The following is a 24446-nucleotide window of genomic DNA, read 5'->3' on the forward strand; positions in this document are numbered from 1 at the left end:
TAAAGCTCAACATTCAGAAAACCAAGATCATGGCATCTGGTCCCATCGCTTCATGGGAAATAGATGCGGAGACAGTGGAAACAGTGACTGACTTTAATTTTTTGGGCTCCAAAATCACTGCAGATGGTGATTGCAGCCATGAAATTAAAAGACGCTTACTCTTGGAAGGAAAGTTATGACCAACCTAGATAGCATATTAAAAAGCAGAGACATTATTTTGCCAACAAAGGTCCGTCTGGTCAAGGCTATGGTTTTTCCAGTGGTCATGTATGGATGTGAGAGTTGGACTGTGAAGAAAGCTGAGTGCTGAAAAATTGATGCTTTTGAACTGTGGTGTTGGAGAAGACTCTTGAGAGTCCCTTGGACTGCAAGGAGATCCAACCAGTCCATCCTAAAGGAAATCAGTCCTGGGTGTTCATTGGAAGGACTGATGCTGAAGCTGAAACTCCAATACTTTGGCCACCTCATGCGAAGAGTTGACTCACTGGAAAAGACCCTGATGCTGGGAGGGATTGGGGGCAGGAGGAGAAGGGGACGACAGAGGATGAGATGGTTGGATGGCATCACCGACTCGATGGACATGGGTTTGAGTAAACTCTGGGAGTTGGTGATGGACAGGGAGGCCTGGCGTTCTGTGATTCATGGGGTCACAAAGAGTTGGATACGACTGAGCGACTGAACTGAACTGAATTTTGAAAAGCAAGAATACCAAGGATGCTTTCTTTTACCTGGCATTTTCCTGTTTTGGGGTTATTTCTCAGCTTGGAAAAAAGAATCACTAAGGAGCAGCCTCAAGTGGGGTTAGACCACAGAAGAAAAGTCCTACAATCAGGAGGGTTTTTTTTGTTTTTGTTTTTTCTTCTTTTTGAGACTTACAAACAATTTAGTGTGCAATTGAACACAGTCTCAACTATCTGGCCATAGGAAGTGAAACTTTGATCTAAAGTCAGATTCCAGGAACACAAAGGAGAGTTTGTAAACCTAGTAAAATCCTAGTTCAGCTATTCTCTTAGTCTTTTCACAAACATCATGAATCCTGTTCTTTTCTTTTCCTTGATCGAAGTGGCTGCAACATGAGAGAGTTCACTAGCCAAGTTTATGACTCCAGTGGAAATGGCCTGGCTTCCTGGATTAAGCCTTCTAGCCGTCATTCCCACTGCCATCTCTGATCCATAATTGTGAAATCAATAAACTTCTGACCTACAGAACTGTGAGCTAACAAATGGGTGTTGCTTTAAGCTATTGAGTTAGAGTTAATTTGTTACACAGCAATAGAAAATGTATACACCTACTTTCCTCTTTCATTACTCAGGAAAATACTTTGTTGTTGTTCAGTCACTATCCCATGGACTGCAGCACACCAGGCTCCTCTGTCCTCCACTGTCTCCCAGAGTTTGTTCAAACTCATGTCCATTGAGTAGATGATGCTATCTAAACATCTCATCTTCGGCTGCCCCCTTCTCCTTTTGCCTTCAATCTTTCCCAGCATCAGGGTCTGTTCCAAGAGTTGGCTCTTTGCATCAGGTGACCAAAGTATTGGAGCTTCAGTTTCAGCAGCAGTCCTTCCAGTGAATATTCAGGATTGATTTCCTTTAGGATTGACTGGTTTGATCTCCTTGCTGTCCAAGGACTCTCAAGAGTCTTCTCCAGAACCACAATTCAAAAGCATCAATTCTTCAGCACTCAGTCTTCTTTATGGCCCAACTCTTACATCTGTACATGACTACTGGAAAAACTACAGCTTTGACTATTTGGACCTTTGTCGGCAAAGTGATGTCTCTACTTTTTAATACACTGTCTAGGTTTGTCATAGCTTTCTTTCCAAGAAGCAAGCATCTTTTAATTTCATGGCTGCTGTTACCATCTGCAGTGATTTTGGAGCCCAAGAAAATAAAATCTGTAACTGCTTCCATTTTTTCTCCTTTCTATTTGCTGTGAAGTAACGGGACCAGGTGCCATGATCTTCGTTATTTGAATGTTGAGTTTTAAGCCAGCCTTTTCACTCTTCTCTTCCACTCTCATCAAGAGATTCTTTAGTTCCTCTTCACTTTCTGTCATTAGACAGAAGAGCCATACAAAAAAGGGACCCAAATAACCATGATGATGTGGTCAAGTCACCTAGAGCTGGACCTTCAAGAGTGTGCAATCAAGTGGGCCTTAGGAAGCATTCTATGAACAAAGCTAGTGGAGGTGACAGAATTCTAGCTGAGCTATTTAAAATCCTAAAAGATGGATGCTGTTAAAGTGTTGCACTCAATATATCAGAAAAATTAGAAGACTCAGCAGTGGCCACAGGACTGGAAAAGGTCAGTTTTCTTTCCAATCCCAAAGAAGCACAAATGCCAAAGAATGTTCAAACTACTGCACAACTGCGCTCATTTCATAGGCTAGCAAGGTTATGCTCAAAATCCTTCAAGTTAGGCTTCAGCAGTACATGATCCGAGAACTTCAGATGTACAAGCTGGGTTTCAAACAGGTAGAGGAACCAGTGATCAAATTGCCAAAACATTTGTAGGATCATGGAGAAGGCAAGGGAATTCCAGAAAAACATCTCTTCCTGCTTCATTGACTATGCTAAAGCTTTTGATTGTGTGGATCACAAAAAACAGCGGAAAATTCTTAAAGAGTTGGGAGTACCAGACCACCTTACCTATCTCCCAAGAAACCTGTACACGCGTCAAGAAGCAACAGTTAGAATTAGACATGGAACAACTGACTGATTCAAAATTATGAAAGGAATATGACAAGGCTGTATATTGTCATCCTGCTTATTTAATTTCTATGCATCCTGTGAAATGCTGGGCTGGATGAGTCACAAGCTGGAATCAATATTGCCAGGAGAAATATCAACAACCTCAGATATGCAGATGCTGGGAAACTACTATAAGACCCACTCACTACTTAGCAGAGCTTTCTCCTGGGGGAAAAAAAAAAAAAAGACTTCTCCAGAAGAGCACCCATACTGCCCTCTGGTGTAGATCTCAGGTAAAACAGGCATATATAAGTATAACCTCTCTCTAAGAATGTTTTCCTGATTATGATTAATAAAGCCGTGGAAACACTGATTCCAACCTAGCATAGGAATGTTTACTTTATAGAGTAAAGCAGATCCAACTGAATAGCTCCACCACATCCAAAGTTCCATAATGAAAAACCCAGTGCACACAATAACATATTAACAGGATAAGGGAAAGGGACAGCTTATCAAAGGCTCACACCTTCCCCCTGCCCAGTCTGTGGTCCAGAGAGGCATGTCTGGGCGCACTCCAACTCTACCCAGCAGTCTGCTCCCTGGAACTCCAGACCCAAGGATGCTGTTTGATACCTCCCTCCTTCCCCCCATCCAAATAAAAACTCCTGAAGAAAAAGGCTGGCTTTCTCCCAGGTTAATCACCTTCCAAATCCTCTCAGGCTTATTCTAAGTGAGGACAGCTCCCTTCCCCCACACTCCACTCAGACTGTGCTCTTCTCTGTAACCCAGGCAAGTTCAAGCACATTTGACCTTAGTAGACCAAGAACCTCAGGGACCAGGAGGGCACTACAGCTGTATCTTGGGAACTGCTGAGGTTTCATTAATTCAGCTTTGTGCTGGGTGGTGGTATGAAAAAATCAGTCTCTGTGCACCAGTGCCAAATCGAATGTCAGAGACAGAGTTTTGTGTGAAGTAGAAAAGAATAGCTTTATTGCTTTGCCAGGCAAAGGGGGATACAGTTGGCTCCTGCCCTTGAAACTGCGTGGTAGGTTTGGTTGAGGAGTTTTATACTAATAGTTCAAGGGCAGAGCTGCTAATAGGGATCAGGGTGTGTGCAGGCCTGTACTGCTTTAATCCAGCCTCAGGTGGTCTCCTAAATGAGCTTCTCTGGTTCCTTTAATCTGGCCTCAGGTAGTCTCCTGATGAGCTTCTTAAGGTTATCAAGCTGTGACCTTCTCTGGAATGAAGTTTGGAGTTTCCATTTGTTGTGGGTTTCAGTTCTGTAAAGGAGCCTGTATATCCCTTGAGGTGGAATCAGAACACTGCCCCAGGTCTGCATTGTTGTCTCTTGGCTGCTCCTCCCAAATCTCTGCATCCCCTCCCTTCCCTGATTAGCAACTGGCTGAAAGGTTTCCGTGCCCAGGAGCCCCACAGAGTCCTTCTCCGTTTCTGCGGGCCCTGCACCTAGCATTGTTAATGAGGATTTCAAGAAGGTGCAAAGGCGATATGCTTCTGGGCCAATGAAAGTGCACTTCTGCTCCAGATTCACTGAAGTGCATTTTAATAGAATCTAAAGCCAAGGTAGAGGAAACCAGGTTCTTTTGTATTTCAACCTCATAACCATTTTGGGAGGTAGATACTGTTATCTTTTTACAGATGAGACTTGAAATGTTAAGTGACTTATCGAAGGTCACAGTCAGATAAGCTGTGGAACTGAGATTCAATCTGATTTTTTTTTTTTTAAATCTGTAGGTGGTGTTATGATTTATTTTAAAATAAACTTTTAATTTTAGCATAACTTTAGATTTACAGAACGACTGTGAAGATAATACAGAGTTCCCATATACCCCACATCCAATTTCTCCTATAATTAATAACATCCATTAGTATGATGTAAGGTACAGTTCGGGCGAGGCAGAAAAGGAAAGACAACAGAAGTAGGTTACCTTTATTCAGGCAAGGAGGGGTGACAGTCGGCCTAACACCAGGCTGAGTGCTGAGAGGGATCAGGGAGGCTTCATACTTATAGGGAGATTTGTGGAAGCGATAAGGGAAATGTTAATCAGGCAGGATATTTTGAGTATTCTTTTGTTGAGATGACATTTGTAGTTGGGCAGGGGGTGATAAGTCTTCTGGGCAGGTGTAGGGGGTGGAAGGTTTCTGGACAGGGGTTGATAAGTCCCAGATAGATGCAACCAGCCTGGAGCATCAGGGTGGAACTAAAGTTCTGTTTTGTTTCCTCTGAAGTTAGATGATTCAGCAAGGGGCCTTTGAGACTGTTGTTCTCTTTTCTAGGCCCAAAAGACTCCTTCATATGATACATTTGTCACTATTAATAAACCAGTAATGGTATTGTTAAGAACTAAAGTCTATGGTTCCTCCAGATTTCCTCAGTCTTTCCCTGATGACTTTTCACCTGTTTCAGGGTCTCATCCAGGATGCCACAGTACTTTTAATTTTGTTGTTCAGTTGCTCACTCATGTCGACTCTTTGTGACCCCATGGACTGCAGCGCACCAAGCTTCTCTGTCCTTCACCACCTCCTAGAGCTTGCTCAAACTCATGTCCATTGAGTCAGTGATGCCATCCAACCATCTCATCCTCTGTCATCCCCTTTTCCTCCTGCCTTCAATCTTAATAGGTCTACTTAAGATTGTCTTGATTGTGGCAGTTTGTCAGACTTTATCAGTTATATGTGGAACCAAAAAATTAAACAAATAAATAAATATAACAAAACAGAAGCAAACTCAGATATGGAGAACAAACTAGTAGTTGCCGATGGGGAATGGTGGGGAGAGACAAGACAAGTGTAGGGAGACGAGACAAGGGGTACGAACTATTATGTTTAAAATAAATAAACTACGAGGATATGCTGTACAGCACAGGGAATATAACCAATATTTTGTAACTTTAAATGGAGTATAATCTGTAAAAATTTTGAGTCACTATGTTGTATACCTGAAACTAATATAATATTGTAACTCAATTATATATTAATTAAATAATTGAAAACATGACTCTTAAAAATATGGAGTAAATATATGTCAAAGATTTTATTTAACTTGTTCATTAGTGAGGGAGCCAGTAAGGTCGTAAAACTGGTTTTAAAGAGTGATTTCCCTGGTGGTACAGTGGCTAAGACTCTGTGTTCTCCATGCAGGGGGCCCAGGTCAGGGAACTTGATTTTACATGCTGCAACTAAGAGTTTACATGCTGAAACGAAAAGATCTCGAATGCTGCAACGAAGCCCCGATGCAGACAAATAAACGAATATTGAGAAAAAAAAAAAAGAGTATTTGAGGAACGAGATAATTGTAGACAATTTTAAAAAGAAACATCAAAATAAGATCACTGGATTAGATACAAAACTGATTTAATGCCCTATAGGGCAGCAAAAACTATAACCGTTGAGGTTATCATATCTACCAGTCAGAAATCATTTGCATCTCTGCTAGCCACAAATCTACAAGTCAACTGCAAAGTTGCCAAGTCTGAGCCTTAATTAATAGTAAATAGTAAAGTCATAGAATGATGCCTTCTCATGAGAAATTAAATAATTGTTGGATGGGTCTGTTAAACAGTATTCAGTATGACATTGAAAGGACAGGTGCACTTAAACTTACTCATTAACTTATGCTTTGGTTAATTTTTCTTAACAATTATCCAGTGTCATCTCCTGTGGAACTGTAGGAAACTGCAGGAAAGTATCTTTGCCAGCCTAGGTAGGCCTAGTGGCCTCCCCACAGAATCCACTCTGGTTTCGCTCCAGGAAACAGAAGATCCTCTCTGGTGGAGAATTAGCCTCCAGTCTAGGGAGACAGAAGATTGCAAAGGGAGGCCAGAAACATCCCTGGGGGCTTAACACTTATTTTCTTCTCACAGCACCATTTCCTGGCACTGTTGGCCACAAAATATTAAATCTGATCAATCCATAGCAACACCCCTTTCTTGATTATGGGGAGACAATGAGGCTTGGCAAAGTGGACAGAAGTGGATTTCACTCCAGAAAGTAAAACACCCTACACAGCTTCCAAATTTTAACACCTCATAATAGTACTAATTTTTCTTTAATGCCTTTTAGATTGAGTGCTGAGGGCAGGACTTTACTTTCTTCACAGCCTCTGGCTTTGAGCCGGGATAGTGCAGGTGCTCTGTAAAAGGCAGCTGTGTGAAGAAGAAGATACTACAATTTGGGGGTTTTGTGAAAAAGTGGGATCACACAGGAGAAAGTGTTTTGAGACTCCTGCACCAAAGACTTGCTATTTATGAGGCCTTGCTGTGAGGGGGTGTCTTGAGGACACAATATTCCCAAAGAAGTACTTTCCAAAAACACAAGAATGCCTTTTTTTTTTTTTTAATGCAACCCAGATGGCAATACCAAATAATAATAATTATGATTTTTTTTAAAGATCCTAGGCCTGACTTTAGATTATAAATTGGCTTGTTATCAGGAAAAAAATACTTATTGAAACACAGCCATGATCAATGGCTCCACATAAGCCTGTTGCAAAAATCAGGCAGCTATTTGTACATGTGGGATTTGGTACATATCAACAGAGATAATTTTGTTCCAGGATGAGCACCAGGGACAGGAAATTGGACAGGGGTCCTGGTCTGATCATCTGGAAAATAGGGCTAATTGGGATGCCTCCCTCGGAGGTTTGCTTTATTAAGGTTTGATTGGGAGCTCAGAAAGCATTGAATCAAAGACTCTTCAGCACTGTGCCCAGCCTTATTATTTAAATATAAAACCTCTGTTTTTCAAGCCTCTTTGTTTTTCTGTGACATTAAGGCTTTCCTAGGAACTTGTCTGCGTTCAACTCACTGCGCCTCTACTTCCTTCTTCAGAAGCATCTTAAATATTATTTAACATATACTTATTATAGCATATACTTATTTAGCATATACTTTAGGATATACTTAAATATTATTTACCATGTTATTTAGAATATACTGCCTTTGTCCAACACTCCTTTCCCTGAGACTCAACTCATTCTAGTAGGTTTGTTTTGTCTGTCGTTAAAATACTGACTTCCTCCAGCTGCTAGTACCTCTTTCTTGGTCCTTTAATTGTTCTCCTCAACCATGAGTCAGCAGCTGGACTTGATGGTCAGAGCTCTCATGGAGAAAAGAAATTTTCTCTGGGCTCCAGCCTTATGTGATGTGTGTATTCTTGGCTCAGAGGGGCTCCGTGTTGGTCTGCACTCAAGGTGAGAGCAAGGTTTTCATTAGAAGGACAAAAGCCACCACCTCAGGCTCCCACCTGTGAAGCATGGTGGAGTGGCAGAAGGTAGGGATGCTGTTGCGATCGGGGGCAGGGGACAATCCTAGAGTCTGCCAATGATAATAAGAGCTGTCAACAGCTACTGTATTTAGAAAATGGTTATCAATTGTTATTATTAGTACATTGGCTCCATTCTGCATTAATTTGTCTCCAGGAACATAACCAGCACAAGCATTCAGGGCTTCTTATGGTCCACCAGGGGATTTCGGGTCAGTCTCAGTAAAAGGTACCTTTTGGGGAGATGTCTCCTGAAGGACTTGGACAATGAGTCTCTTCTCTGGTTCTCTCCAGGGTCAGTCTCCCTACTGATTGCCTGCTCTATCCTTGACTATCAATATCTGACTATCTATCATCGCCTAATTTTATTGCTGAGTCAGACAATCTGTTTTAATTGCCCATTTCCACCTCCAACTCTGCCTCTGTCTCGCAGGAGGGAAAAATCTCTCTCTTCGGGCTTGGTGCCTGCTCATCCCCCTGGATCAGATGCCCAGGGTGGCAATGCAGGCCACCCAGAGCAGCTGTCCCCGGCCTTTTTTGGCACCAGCGACCAATTGCATGGAAGATGATTTTTCCACGGACCTGGGGTTGGACCTATGGTTTCGGAATGATTTACATGCATTACATTTATTGTGTGCACTTTATTTCTCATCTAATGCTGCCGATGATCTGACAGGAGTTTGGGGACTCCTGACCTAGAGGATCTCTTACAACTCCTGAGCCCCCAGGTTCTCCATTTTCTGGGGCTGTACTGGGGAAGATGAAGGTCTTGTTCATATGCTGAGCCTCTCCCCCTAGCTTCCTGCCCACCTTCAGAGTGTTCTCTTCTAGATGCTGGCCAGTGCTGGGTCCAGCTCCCTTATTTTTTTTTCTGTCCTTCCAGACTCATTCTTCCTTATGGTCCTCCCTGTCCTGGGAGGTGGGCCTGTTTGGACCCCATCAAATGGTTCCTTTGCTTCCTGGCTTCCAGCTGGTCCATCGGTGAGATGTCTGGGCAGGAGACCTGGGCAGGTCAGAACGTTTATTCCCCTGGTGCTCTCCTTGTGGGATTCCTCAGGTTCTCTCTGATGGAAGGTCAGAGCACCTCCCAAGGGGGCCCTCTCCTCACAGTTCTGAGTTCTGCTAAGCATTCCCTCCCTCAACCCTAGGTATGTGATAGATTAAATTATTGGCCCGAATTCTTTGTCCTTCCTGGTAGCCACACTTTTTGCCCGGATGTGACTTTGCAGCTACTCTCATAAAGGAGAGGTGGGGGGGCGGGGTATATATTTCTCCTTGCCCTTGGGCTTGGGTCTGTGACTCACTCTGGTCAATGGAATGTGAATGAAACCAATTGTTTACAGCAGTTTCAAGCCCAGGCCTTTAGAAGCATCATGTGTTCCTGTAATGCCTTTTTGTGCTTCTGCCAGCTCCGTGAGAAGAGCTTCCCCTGGGCACTAATGCTTTCCTCAGTCTGGGCCCTAGAATGAACCTGTGTGGAGCAGCCCAGACCTTTATCTGCAGAGGAGTCAAGCCCAGCTGGACACCAGCTTGAGGCAGAGCTCCCAGCTGAGCCAGCTGACCTCCAGTAGACCCACAGCCTGGGAGAAGCACATGTTTCTTGCTGCATTCCACCGAGATTGTGTGATAAACAGGGTTCTGCTCTTACACCACAAACACTCCCTGTATTAAGCCCTTGGGGAGCCACCCTAATTTGAGTGTCATCCGCTTCCTGTAGTGACACCCAGTGAATGACATAGGCACCAGCCCAGCTCTTCCCTAACATTATATCACATTGCCAGCAAAGCTCAAAATATGACATTTGATACCAGCTGCCCTTCTTCTGTTTCCCATTTGCTACTCAATATTCAACTCAAAGCCTGTTCTTAGAAGCTAATAGTGACATTTTATTCTTTTTTATGTATTGTTAAAATTTTCAGTTTTTTATTTGGAAAAATTTTGGAACATATAGACAAGTAGAGATATTATCAAGAACCTCCAGGTACTCATGACCCACCTTTAACAATGATTGACATCTTGTCAATCTTATTTAATCTCTTGTTTAATAAGTCTCCTGTTTATTTTCTAAACCTAATGACCTTTTAATTTCAAGAGGGAATCATAGCTCTAATCTCCTTTTTTTTTAAAAAAAATGAATCTTTATTGGCGTATAGTTGCTCTACAGTGTTGGTCAGTTCCTACTGTCCAGCAAAGTGAATCAGTTATACACAGACATATAACCACTGTTTTTCGGATTTCCTTCCCATTTAGATCACCACAGAGCCCTGAGGAGCGTTCTCTGAGCTCTACAGTAGGTTCTCATTCATTTTCTATTTTATGCACAGCATCCCACCCACACCGCGCTCCCCGCCCCCCACCTCCTTAGCTCTAATCTTCCATGATTTCTGTGCAGCATTCGCTACTGTGGCTCACGCTTCTTTTCTCTGCCCTTGCTATCTGTCTCCTGAGTTTCCTTTAATCTTCTGTGTCTGTTCTCAGTTTCCTCTTTTTGATTTCTGACTTGGCTCGCAAATGTTGGGATTCCCAAGGGACTTGTCCTATTCCGTCACCTAGTTTCCTTTTCTCTCTGTGCTCTCTTCCTGGGGGAGGGTCTTCTGCACACGCATGGCTTACTCTGTGAGCCTGTTCTGTGTTTCTGGGCTCTACTTTCCGTCTGTCCACTAAGTGTCTTCACTTGGATGTTGTATGTACTTCTTCACAAACCAAACTCAGCAACAACTCAAACCTTCTTCTCCACCTCTTCTGGGTTTCCCATCCCTGTTTGGACCTTCTGTAGTGCCCTGTCACATAACTAGATGTGCTACTCCTTTCTTGGACACAGACCTGACCAATGTGTTCCTCTGAGTGCTAGCATCATTATTCTAAATCACATCATGCTAACACCATCCCAACTTGGAAATCTTCTATGGAAGATACTGTATCTGTATCTTCTGATACTGATTCAGATACTGTATCTGATACTGTATCTTCTATGGAAGATACTCAGAATAGACTGTAAACATTTTGATGTGATACTGAAGCCTCTCCACCCTCTCCTTCTGATCTCAGCTTCCATACCCTGTCCTCCAAACATATGGGCCTGCTTGTTTTCCCACAGTGCACCACAGACTTTCATGTGGCCTGGGCTCATGCTCATCACTCTCTTATTTTTTAAGGTTAAAAAACAATGTGGCTGGAGCCACCCCACCGCCCGCTGCCAGTAGACAAGACAGTATTTTGTTGTTCACATGTGGAATTAGAATATTTTGAGGTGTACTTTCTTTCTTTACAAAATAATGGGGTCTTTGACATTTCAGATCACTCCATTTCTACTCTGGAAATTTTGGAATCACACAGGACGTTTTGTGTGGATTTCATTTGGGGAGAAGAAACAATGTAGTTTTGTTTGTTTTTGTTGTTTGTTTTCAGCCTATGGAATGATTTACTTTTGTCTGTCCTGTTTAAGTCAGATGGAGCTACTTGACATCTGCAAATTTCCCATGTTAGAGCAGTTACCTGATGAATTTAATCCTCCTCCATTTCCATGTGTAGGACGGACATACAGACGGACACCCGCGGGCCACTTGTAACCCTGACGGAAAGAGCTGCCAGGCTCCTGGAGCTGCACTTACCCATTTCTCTTTCTTGCTACTTTTTGTTGTTTGTTTCTTTGTGTTGACTTTGTCCCTGGCATAATTTTCCACTCTAAGTAAAACAAGTCTCCTAAAAAAAAAAAAAACAAAAAAAACAATGTGGCTCTGTTTCTCAAACGCTAATTTCAAAGTGACCCCCTTCCATCATTCTTGAATCACCCTTGCTCTTCTGAGATTCTTGCTGACATTTGAATTTGCTCTTCCTGCCAAAGGAAACAGTCAACACGGTATTTCGTTTTTTTTAGCAGCCTCATTACGGACCGATTTACCAAAGGGACCGATTTTCTTTTCAAAATGGACCAATTTACCATGGCAATGAGATATTGTCTCCATAGAAATACTGGCCATGTAAAGTTTCTGACTCTCCATAGGACTTTGATTCCTGCCCCCCAAGGGAGGAATGGTGTGCTACTCATCTCTTTAAGTATCCCCAGTGCCTGGCATACAGGAAATGGTAATTGTTTGTTTGAATTGCAGCTAAGTTAGCATTGGGATGAGGAAGTAAGATCTGGAGAGGGCACACATGTTGACAGCCAATTGCAGAGAAAGCTGCCAAACACATAATCTATGAGCTGAGAGGCTGGGGTCACGCCATTCCCTGCAGTGAGGGCCTCTAGGCCTGTCAGATGTCAATTGCGTTTGCAAAGCTAGGAGTTCAGGTGGGAGGTTGGATTTTTCTTCATTAAACTTGTCATTCCCCAAGGTGGGGCTCTGACAGGCACCCAGTGAGATGTCAAGCTGAGACAGCTGTTGCCAAACCTGGCGGAGGCATTTCAGACAGCTGCCTCAGACTTCATGGGCAACATCCTTTTCTTCTTAAAGGACATCAAAACACTTAACAAATAAATAGGGTCGCAAAGAGTCGGACACAACTGAAGTGACTTAGCAGACACACATGCATGATGGAGACAGAATTGTATCTGAGTCAGATCACATGGATTTGAGTCTGGACTCTGATGTCAGCTTTGTAACTAAAGAAATTATATCACCCCTCTGAGCCTCATTCTCCTTACTCATAACACTGGTTGCTGTGAAGCCTGAATGAGATAATGTATATGTACATGTTTTATAAGTTGTTGGTCACTGTTCAAATATGAGATAAAATTAGAATTAAAATTATGTTTAGTCTTCATATCATGCACACACAATAAATATAGAATGGTTAAATTGATACATATTTGCTCACTGTGTATTATATGCCCAGCTCACTGCTTGGAACTGTGATAAACACAGTTTATAGAAGTCAATTTTCTGACTTTAAGAAATTTTTAATCTAGTTGGGAGAAGAGACCAGTTTATTTCTCCCCTTGTTTCTACACAGGGGAAGGCATTTCTACTCCAAAACCGAGGGAGACCATTTCTCTCTATTTCTTTTTTCATTCTTCCTAAGAGAGGGAGAGTAACCTACAGTGTTGGTGAACTTGGGCAAAGGTACTCAGTGTGGTGGCTCAGCATTTTTTTCCCCTTCTCCCTTCTTAACTAGGAGATCACTGGGAATTCATACTGTCTTTACTCTTTGCCATTGTGTAACGTTTTAGGTGGTATAGGTTGGATGAGAGCAGGGCTTGTCCAGATTTCTTTGTGATTGAATGGGTAGGTTAAGGTCTGGGGGAGAGTGTTAGAAAGTACGTTGTACCTTGGCATGTAGTACCAGTTCTTAGCCTTGCTTCCATCCTAAAGTATGTTTCTTTATTTAAAACCTTGACATTTAACTCTCCTCCCAATTGCGGGGAAGCACCAGCCACTCCCACTTAGGGTTTGAACCTATCCCAGGATCTAACTACCTCTCCAGGTTTAGATTATTTATTTACTTGCTTTATTATTTGGGGTTGTGACGAGTCTTTGTTGCTGTGCGTGAGCTTTCTCTGGTTGCAGACAGCAGGGGCTACTCTCTAGTTGTGGTGTGCGTGCTTCTCATTGCAGTGGCTTTTCTTATTGTGAGCACAGGCTCTAGGACACGTGGGCTCAGTAGTTGTGGGACACGGGCTTAGTTGCTCCATGGCATGTGAAATCTTCTCGGACCAAGGATTGAACCCGTGTCCCCTGCCCTGGCAGGCTGATTCCTATCCACTGTACCACCAGGGAAGTTCCTAGATTTTTAAAATTAGCCCAAATGCCTTAGGAAATCTGGACATCTTTCCAGGTGGGCTTGCCACTCCAATGTCCTACAGAACAACAGTTCAGAACATCCTCTAAATCTGATTCTTTTCTGCATGACTCAGCAATGTGAGTTGATAGGGTGCTTCTCTATCTGAGGCTTCAAACACTGTTAGGTGTGGTTTTCTTTCTGTTTACCCTACTTGGAGTTTATTGAGAGTCTTAGATCTGTCATTTAATGTTTTTCACCAAATTTGGGAAGTTTATGGTCATCATCTTTCAGTATTTTTCTCTGTCCTGTATCAGTATCAGTCATGGTTCCAGCAGAGAAACAGACAGTAGGATATATAGTAAGATATGTGGCCAAAAGGATATGAGTGTGTAAAACATTTTTATTGCAAGGAATATTGCCTTCCATGACTGTGGGAGCTAATGAGGCAAGTCTGAGAATTAGAGGACAGGCTGTCAGGAAGGGCAGACTGGGGCTTCTGGGGCAGGAACTGATGCTGAAGTCCACAGATGAAATATCTCCACACCCCCCCCCTCCCCCCGCCCCAGGGAAACCTCAGCTCTGTTCTTAAAACTTTTTAACTGATTGGCTAAGACTCACCAAGATGACTCAGGAAAATGTCCTTTATGTAAAGTCAACTGATTATAGACAGTAATCACATCTAAAAATACCTTCACAGCAATGCTAGATTAGTGTTTCATTGAATATAGTGTTTCATTTCATGGGTATAGTTTTTAATAGTCCAATATTATTAATATTAATACCAAGTTTCTTTAAAATATTTAAAAGTATCATAAGGAGATCCAACCAGTCGATCATAAAGGAAATCAGTCCTGAATATTCATTGGAAGGACTGATGCTGAAGCTGAAACTCCAATACTTTGGCCACCTGATCCGAAGAACTGACTCATTGGAAAAGACCCTGATGCTGGGAAAGATTGAAGGCTGGAGGAGAAGGGGATGACAGAGGATGAGATGGTTGGATGGCATCACCAACTCAATGGACATGAGTTTGGGTAAACTCTGGGAGTTGGTGATGGACAGGGAAGCCTGGTATGCTACAGTCCATGGGGTGGCAAAGGGTCAGATACTACTGAGCGACTGAACTGAACTGAATATATACAATTCCAAATATAAATATAGTTTAAAGAATGACAAGGAAATAAACACAGTCACTATCTGGTTTGAAATAGAAGATTAGTCATTTGAAGCACTATGAGTCTTTTTTTTTCAGGTACATCCTTTTCCTACCATATGGAAAGTTTAAAATATGCAGAACAATACTATATGTTTTTATGTAAAAGTATAAAAACATATATATAATGATAAATACCAACTGAAGATAGCAGTTATCTCTGGAAGGAAAGAGAATGGGATTGAATAGGGATATGAGGGTTTCTAACCTATCTGTAATGTTTCATTTTTAAAAAATGATGTCAAGCAAATGGGGCAAAATGTAAAGATCTGGCTGTGTTTGCTACATTATTCTCAGAGAGCATAAAGGCAAAATCGCACAAGGAGTTGAGTGCACAAGTTCTGGAACCAAACAGGTTTAGATTAATTTGTGCCTGCTTAAGTTACTAACTGTAGAAGTTGTGTAAATGACTTAGCCTCCTTGCAACTCAGTTTTTCTTGTCAATAAAATGGAGATTATAATAATACTTATATTTACTTTATAGTATTGTTGTGAGCATGACATTAACTAGTTTACCGAAAACATTGAAACAGTGTTTGGCATATAATGAGCAGGCAATAAATGTTAATTAGCAGCAGTAGGAAATTTTACAAGTTTCATAAACTTCTCTTAAAAAACTGCAAACACACACACACACACACACACACACACACACACATACACAGACCCAAATTCCTAAGCTACAGAATCACGGTCATTTATTTGAAACTCTTGGGGAAGACATTTCATATTTCAGAACTTTTTGTTATTTATTATGTCACAGCACTAGTAGGGTCTGGGACAACATGTCCTCATCAAACACAATATTATTTCTGCAATAAAAATTATGAATATTCATTAAGTCAGATACATAAACACTGAAAAGCTTCATGTTGGTTCAGGTCAGGTTTTACCACCAAAGGATTTTGCTGCCAACTTTCCAAAAACTTTCAGCTTCCAGAGTGTTTTGGAATCTAGACCTGCATTTAAAAGGATCATGGACCTTTACTGTACTTCATCTACCTTATGAGTACCAGTTTGTTCTTAAAAAGAATGAGGCAGCTGGACATATTGAAATGATGAGGTAAGGTATATGTTAAGTAACAATACCATATATGTTAGAGTATTTGGCAGTTGGCCAAATAATACATATTATATAATTCCTGTTACATTTATAGAAAGAGACTTCCACATTTTCTTTTTACATATATAGGATAAGTGCATTGAAAGGAGACAAAGTCAGGTCAGCTGCTTGCCTCTGAAAAGCCAGCGTCTGAGAGGCAAGATTATTTGAAAGAAAAGTTTGCTTTATTTTGGAGGCCAGCAACCGGGGGAGAGGGTGAACTCATGTCTGAAGGCTGACTCCCCACTGACAATCAGCGGGCCAGAGCTTTTAAAGGCGAGTTTCAGGGGCGCAGAGGTGGAGGGAGCAGGCTGCGTGCAGAATAGCATAGTCAGTTCTGACAGTCACCTTGAAATTAGTCATGCGGTGGTCTGATCAGCATCATCTTGATTATTTTAAGTATAGGTGATCTTTAGTTCCAAGGTCAGTTTGTTCCCATTTCTTTGAGATCTGTTCTCAGAGTTGTGGAAGATGGAGCAACTTATGTCATGGTTACAGTCTGGTCATCATGCATTGGGTTGGCCAAAATGTTTGTTTGGATTTTCCCATAACACCTTATGAGGAAACCCAAGCAAACTTTTTGGCCTACTTAATTTCCACCTGGTGGCAATTTTGGTATCTACAAAAGAGCTCAAAGGACATGGGTTAGAATATCATCTATAGCCACTGAGAAGGAATAAAAGGTCCGTGACTTTGCTTAATGAATAAACTATTATTATTTTGTCCCATTTGATATCTTTCCCTTCGTTTCTGCATTTTATCATTTCTCGGATTAAATTTATTCTTTAAAGTTTTTCTACAGACAAAAGGCAGGTGGAGGATATGGGGGTTGGGGGGAGGGGAAGGACCATAGTGTCCTGGTCAGTTTCACTGCCAAACTTATCACCTCTGGAGAGGAAAGTGGAGGAGGTGAGGGGGGGCTACCACATTCCCCTCTGCACACATCTGAATTTTTTGGGGCCTTTTGTGAAAAGGTACTAACCTACATTTGAGTAGTAAAAATGAGAGAAAAAACTGTGGAAAAGTAAACTAAAGGAGTATTGTGGACAACTTGAGAAGTCTTTATTTAAATAAAGGAATGTAAAAGCAGTGGCTGTTTTTGAGCAGATTAGTAACAGCAAGCTCAGTAGAGAAGTAACTATAAGGTTAGGATCTAAGTATGGAAAAGAGAAATACCCAGGATCAGTCTGTGAAACTTTTCCACTTGGGTTCCAACACCAGGCTCAGAATAATAATACTCTGGATTACTGCCCCCAATGTTTGTAGTTCATGAAGAACCCAAGAGGTGATCTGTGATAACAACAGAAACGGTCTAAAAAGCTTTTTAGCCTCTATCAGAGACCTATAAGGCTTCTTGTCACAGAAAGTGAGCGAAGAGAGAATTTCATTAAATAGTTGGCCAGCAAGGTCATGTGGTGCTTCCACTTTTGCTTCTATCCAACAAATTCTCCAAACAGCAGCCAGAGCAATCTCTGAAAATTCACAAACTTTGCTGTAGTGCAGCTTCAGTGGTTTTCCTAGGATCTTTCAAAGTAGAGCTGGTGAGGAAGAGTCCTAGGTTCCTTTCTGGTTGTGAGCCTACTACAGCTCCCTAGGGTGGTATTTCCCTTCCATTTCCTTGCTTGGAGAAGTCAGCTTGAGATATTCTGATAAAGGAGAGTACCAGGGATGAAAGACAGAGAGAAGGAAGACTAACAGTATTGAAGCCCTGAAATCCAGTCTCACTTCGAAGCCTGGTATGCCATAGCTCTTTTTGAATTTGGTTATGTTTTTGCCCATGCTAGTTTGAATTGGATTTCTGTCTCTTGAAGCCCCAAAGATCCTGAGTAATAACCTCCCCTTCAGTGTTGAGTTTCATAGAGCATCTAACGGGCTCAATGTTTTTTTTTTTTTTTTTGGCTTGTTCAGTAAGTTTATTATTGTTTTTATCTGAAAAATCTTGATAGAAGATTGTGGTCTGGTTTATTAACTCTCGGCAGCCCATTTGAGCACTAAGGAAGCTTGCCTTCTTCTGAGCTACCTGATCTTTCTTCTGGGCAAGCGACATTTTGGGCTGATTCCACCTCTTCTTTTTAACTTCTTTCTTAGGCTTCTGATACACTGGATTCTCTTGTATTGCAGCATGAGCTTTTTTACAAAAAAAAAAAAAAACTCCATCATGTATGGAGTTATGTTGTTCTTCATGAATGGAGAGAATTGTTTCTTATAAGTATCCTCATCTTCTTCAATCAGATAATACATGTAATCTGCAGCATTGTCCCCCATGATGTGCTTTGGGTGTACCTCAGCACTGAATTCTTTGCTTTCTGAATCATAACTAGGGAACCATTTGGTACTGTGAGGGATAGACAAACCTTCATTGACAGCTACCTTCAGGGCCCCAGAAGCTTTATTCCCAGTAGTAGTCCTGGCAAGTCCTGCATCGAAGTAACAGGTGAAGGTACCAGGTTGACCATCAATGCTTTCCACATTGTATTCATCTCCAGTCACCTTGACTTGGTCTTCGTAAATTCTGTCCATACCAAACCTATTCAGAAGCCTGCAGGCCAGCAGCAGGCCAGTACAATGTGGCACAGCATAATTTGTGAGGCCAACCGTCACCCACACTTTGGGAGTTCGTGAGCATAAGCTGCACAAATGATCACGTCTCCTTCTATACGGGCGTAAGCAGTCTGACAACTGATACCTCTGTTCATTACACGAACGATCATTCTATATTTGGTGTGCTGTACTTATTTTTATCTTGGATTACCAGTTGTTTCCAAGCATAGTAGTCAGTTTTGCCTTCTTGCTGTCTTCTGAACTTCACTTGGTATGTCTTGAAGTAAGCCTTGTTCTCAAGAACTTTAGCAAACCCCATCCTGCAGAACAGAGTTCAGACACTTCGGCTTGCCACAGAGTTGCAGGACCAGTACTGTTCTGGCTGGGAGTGGGGTGGGGTGGGGTGGGGTGGGAAGCTCAATTTGAATTGTTCTTCGGGTGAGGTTTATGAGAATTTATGGGATATAAAGTCCTTATGTCTGCCTTATACAAACACAGAATTCTGCCTAGTTGAAGGGGGAAGTAGGTCAGAGGTGACTCAAAGAGTCATGACATTTATATCCTAAAATACATCTTGTTACTGTGGTAGTCATTAGGGCAGCTTACCATTATTCCAGTTCCTCTTTGAGTCATCACCCCCCATGACATTGGATGTAGCAATAAGATTTGCTTTGACAAAAAAAAAAAAAAAAAAAAGATTTGCTTTGACAAATGCAATGCAAATGGGAGTGACATGGGACAGTTCTAGACGGAATCTTCAAGAGGTTACATGATGTTTACATGTTCCCTTCTCACTACTCTGGAGATGATGGAAGCACATGTTGAGATGAAACTTCTATCATCTGAGTGAGTGATTATGGTGGGCTGAGACCTCCTGCCAGCCCACTTGTGATCACGTGGATAAGAAATAAATGTTTGTTAAGTCACCGAAATTTGGGGGTTGTTTTCGCCATAAAACCTATCCTATCCTGACTGATACAGTCATTCAAAAGGTTGAGTAATATAATTCTGGAAGACTTTGACTTTGGACTTGAGAATCTATAATGAACATAATTATGGGGAGAGTGGAAGTAAAGATCTCAACTGATATCTAGAAGACATCATAGCTACCTGAGATTTTGTAGAACTTGTGTTAGATTTTTGATAGAGTCTGCTAATGATTCCTCTCAAATCTATTTTAAAGCTCTAGATAAAGGTTTTATTTTGCTGTTTTTCCAAAATCTGTTATTGTTGGTGACCTCTGATCCTTATTAAACATTTTTCATTAACTCCTCAAGTACAATTCAATCTAGGTACACTCAAAACAGAAGCCATTTGCTTTTTATAAACAGAAACCTTCTAGCCCTCAAAATTCCATTTTTAATCACGTGGTTTGCTATATTTTTGCTCAGTTTTTGTTCTAGTCTCATTTTTAGGAAAATTCTTGTTTGGGTCGCCAGGACAGAATTTTATATGCAGAGCAAATGGGCTTTAGGGATATCTACAACATTATTTGTTGGAGGTAATGTATACAAAGGATATTGCCAATGGATTTGAGGTGACTTATCCTTACCGAGATTAAGGGGAAGATTTGCAGTCATAACCTACAGTGCATTTATAGCTCTTACATCTTATGTATGTAAAATCACTATATAAGGTCATGTATGATAATTAGATTTCTCTATTTTTTGCAGTTGTACTAATTTAAACTGAGATTCTCCTTTTCCCCCAAATTTCATATATAGATTTTGGTATTTATCTCATTTATCATTGCTTGCTGTAGGAGAAGATGTGAATACTTAAGTTATATCTTGATGCCAAGATGTTGGGAGCACCTAGATCCACCTGGATACTTTTCGATACTTGGGAGCAGATGTTAACAATTGTCACAAGATATCAAGATCCCACAAGAAGGTGAAATAATCAAATGAGACCCTCGAAAAGTAGTGTCTCCAGCCTGAAGATGAAGTTCAAATTTGTAGATGATTCAATGTGTGCAGTGTGCATGTATATGTACATCTTTAATTTAGAGATGGGTTTAATCAGTCACACTGTCAACCACATGATACTAAGGGCTATGACAAAGTTGACAAAATTCTTATGACTCTGTGAGTCAAATTGCTTTTGGTCTCTTTAATCATCCAGGGAACCCAGGGAGGCCACAGCTAGGAAGAGGAAAGGAAATTGCAGAGGGGGTAGCCCACTGATCATTGTGAAGAATGCTCTTGTGCAGAAATCTGGCAAGAATACTATTAGTGACGTTCCATTGGTCTGTCACTCTAAGTATCATGAGTTTAATACAGACACTACATTATTGCTGATTCTACAAAACCTGCATGCTAATATCCCTAAAGAATTCAGAATTGATAGAAATAGCCCTGCATCCTAATGAATCTCAAACTGTAGATAAATATGGATGCCTGCCCTCCCAGAAGAGGAGGGTAAGTGTTCTCCTGGATGCTGATGATGTGGCTTTAATGTCACGGCCATAAAAATGCCTCAGTAATTGGTTCTGAATAATAAACCATTGTCAGTACTTTTGATGTCAAGTATTTCAAGTTAATGTTACTCTCATTAGTAGATATTTCCCCAAATTTATTTAAATAAATAACAAAACAAAAACAATAATTACAATAAAACTGGACCCATGTTCATATAAACAGTTCAGTCATTTAATTTTCTTGGGGCTAGTTCATTCAGTCAAATCCACTGGGAAGTCACATGATTCAGGGATATATTATTGAGAGTTTTTAATAAGCCTTGGGGTGACTGTTAACATCTGCTTTGGATATTTTCTATTTCAAAACAATCTCAACCATGCTTTGTGGGACATAATTTTGTGTGGCAGGATCCAGGCCACTTCCTGAAGAAAAAATAATTTTGCTAGTAGATTCATTTCTGTGGGAAAGGGATAACTTTTGAATCCGATGGAAATCCTGCCTAGATACCTCGATTTTTTAAAATAAGGCAAGGACATCACTACCTGTGCCAACTATTGTCTCACACAGTGTTATGCTGGCGATGGTTCTCTCTGGTTTGTGAGACCGTACACATCTCTTCCCACATCCATGGTCGGTGGTGTCAAGTCGGTAGCTTGAAATTGGTCAGAGCAAGAGTATTAACACCAGTGGTTCTGTGAGAGTGATTTCGCCCCTTGGGGACACCTGGCAATCTCTAGACATTGTTGTCACAACTTGGGGATTGCTACTGACATCTAGTGGGTAGAAGCCAGGGATGCTGTTCAATATCCTAAAATGCTAAAGACAGCCCCACCCACACCCACTCTTGCAGCCAACAAAGTATTTGTGTGTTCAGTCGGTAGGTCACGTCCGACTCTTTGCGCCCCCATGGACTGTAGCCCACCAGGCTCCTCTGTTTCTGGAGTTTTCCAGGCAAGAATACTGGTGCCTGTGCTAAGTCACTTCAGTCGTGTTTGACTCTTTGTGACCCTATGATCTGTAGCCTGCCAGGCTCCACTGTCAATGGGATTTTCCAGGCAAGAATACTGGAGTGGATTGCTATTCCCTCCTCCAGGGGATCTTCCCAACCCAGGGATCGAACCTGAGCCTCTTGTGTTTCCTGCATTGGCAGACGGATTCTTTACCATTGTGTCACCTGGGAATTATCTAGCACAAAATGTCAACAGTGCTGAAGCTGAGGAACTGTAATTTATACCATGGGAATTAGAAAACTTTACAAGTGTGGGTTTTTTTTTTTTGAATGTCAGTTGATCAGCCACCAACCCCTCAAATTAATTCTTATGCCCTCATTACTGTACAATTTCTAATTCCTATCAGAAGTTGGCTAGGAGAAGTGATATTCTTGGGAAGACTGAAAGCTGTATTCTCCCCAGGGTAATCATATAGAGCACAAGTTGGCAATCTGTTTTTCTGTAAATGGCAGATAGTAGATATTTTAGGCTTTGTAGACCATATGGTCTCTATTGCAAATACTTACCTCAGCCATTATAGTGTAAAAGCATTTATCAGTTCAGTTTGTCCGACTCTTTGCGAACCCATGAATCGCAGCACGCCAGGCCTCCCTGTCGATCACCAACTCCCGGAGTTTACCCAAACTCATGTCCATTGAGTTGGTGATGACATCCAACCATCTTGTCCTCTGTCCTCCCCTTCTCCTCCTGCCCTCAATCTTTCCCAACATCAGTGTCTTTTCAAATGGAAATTGAATGAGGATGGTTGTGCTCTAATAAAACTATTTACAAGTCTGGTCACAAAGTTTGCTGACCTCTGACTTAGATTATTAGTTTAGCCCCACTTTAGAACTGACTTCACTGAGGCTTTGGTACTACACCTTCAGCTTTTACTATTAATAATTTATAAGATACAACCACATTCTGTTTGCTGCAACATTTGGCACCAAAGGAAAAAAAAAGACATTGAGAACACTTTCCATTGGGTCATTATATACTTGATTCTTAAGGTTCCATAGGATAAATTTCTTAAAATGCTTGGCTTCCCATTGAGCAACTAATCATGCTTACCTTTTTTCCTGATTTACTTTGTATACTCAGTTCAGTCGCTCAGTCGTGTCCGACTCTTTGCGACCCCATGGATCGCAGCACTCCAGGCCTCCCTGTCCATCACCAGCTCCCGGAGTTTACTCAAACTCATGCCCAATGAGTCTGTGATGCCATCCAGCCATCCCATCCTCTGTCGTCCCCTTCTCCTCCTGCCCCCAATCACTCCCAGCATCAGGGTCTTTTCCAATAAGTCAACTCTTTGCACGAGGTGGACAAAGTACTGGAGTTTCAGCTTCAGCATCAGTCCTTCCAATGAACACCCAGGACTGATCTCCTTTAGGATGGACTGGTTGGATCTCCTTGCAGTCCAAGGGACTCTCAAGAGTCTTCTCCAACACCACAGTTCAAAAGCATCAATTTTTCGGTGCTCAGCTTTCTTCACAGTCCAACTCTCACATCCATACATGACCACTGGAAAAACCATAGCCTTGACCAGATGGACCTTTGTTGGCAAAGTAATGTCTCTGCTTTTTAATATGCTATCTAGGTTGGTCATAACTTTCCTTCCAAGGAGTGAGCGTCTTTTAATTTCTTGGCTGCAATCACCATCTGCAGTGATTTTGGAGCCCCCCAAAATAAAGTCTGACACTGTTTCCACTGTCTCCGCATCTATTTCCTGAGAGGTGATGGGACCAGGTGCCATGATCTTAGTTTTCTGAATGTTGAGCTTTAAGCCAACTTTTTCACTCTCCTCTTTCACTTTCATCAAGAGACTTTTTAGTTCATCTTCACTTTCTGCCATAAGGGTGGTGTCATCTGCATATCTGAGGTTACTGATATTTCTCACGGCAATCTTGATTCCAGCTTGTGCTTCTTTCAGCCTAGCATTTCTCATGATGTACTCTGCATATAAGTTAAATAAGCAGGGTGAAAATATACAGCCTTGACGTACTCCTTTTCCTATTTGGAACTAGCCTGTTGTTCCATGTCCAGTTCTAACTGTTGCTTCCTGACCTGCATACAGGTTTCTCAAGAAGCAGGTCAGGTGGTCTGGTATTCCCATCTCCTTCAGAATTTTCCACAGTTTATTGTGATCTACACAGTCGAAGGCTTTGGCGTAGTCAATAAAGCAGAAATAGATTTTTTTCTGGAACTCTCTTGCTTTTTCGATGATCCAGCGGATATTGGCAATTTGATCTCTGGTTCCTCTGCCTTTTCTAAAACCAGCTTGAACATCTGGAAGTTCACGGTTCACGTATTGCTGAAGCCTGGCTTGGAGAATTTTGAGCATTACTTTACTAGCGTGTGAGATGAGTGCAATTGTGCGGTAGTTTGAGCATTCTTTCAGATTGCCTATACTAGGATGCTCAAAAGTATCTCAGTCTTCATGGGGGAAATCTAGATCAGTGCTCCAAAAATTTCATGTACATGCAAGTCA

At 41.6% G+C, this 24446-nt stretch overlaps 1 pseudogene; it reads right to left on the bottom strand.

Moving 5' to 3' along the window:
* Positions 1-17999: 17999 nt before the first annotated feature.
* LOC122672992 lies at positions 18000-18868 on the bottom strand (annotated as a pseudogene).
* Between the last annotated feature and the right edge of the window lie 5578 nt (positions 18869-24446).

The sequence above is a fragment of the Cervus elaphus genome, chromosome 16 (assembly GCF_910594005.1).
Source record: "Cervus elaphus chromosome 16, mCerEla1.1, whole genome shotgun sequence".
NCBI classification, from domain to species: Eukaryota; Metazoa; Chordata; class Mammalia; order Artiodactyla; family Cervidae; genus Cervus; species Cervus elaphus.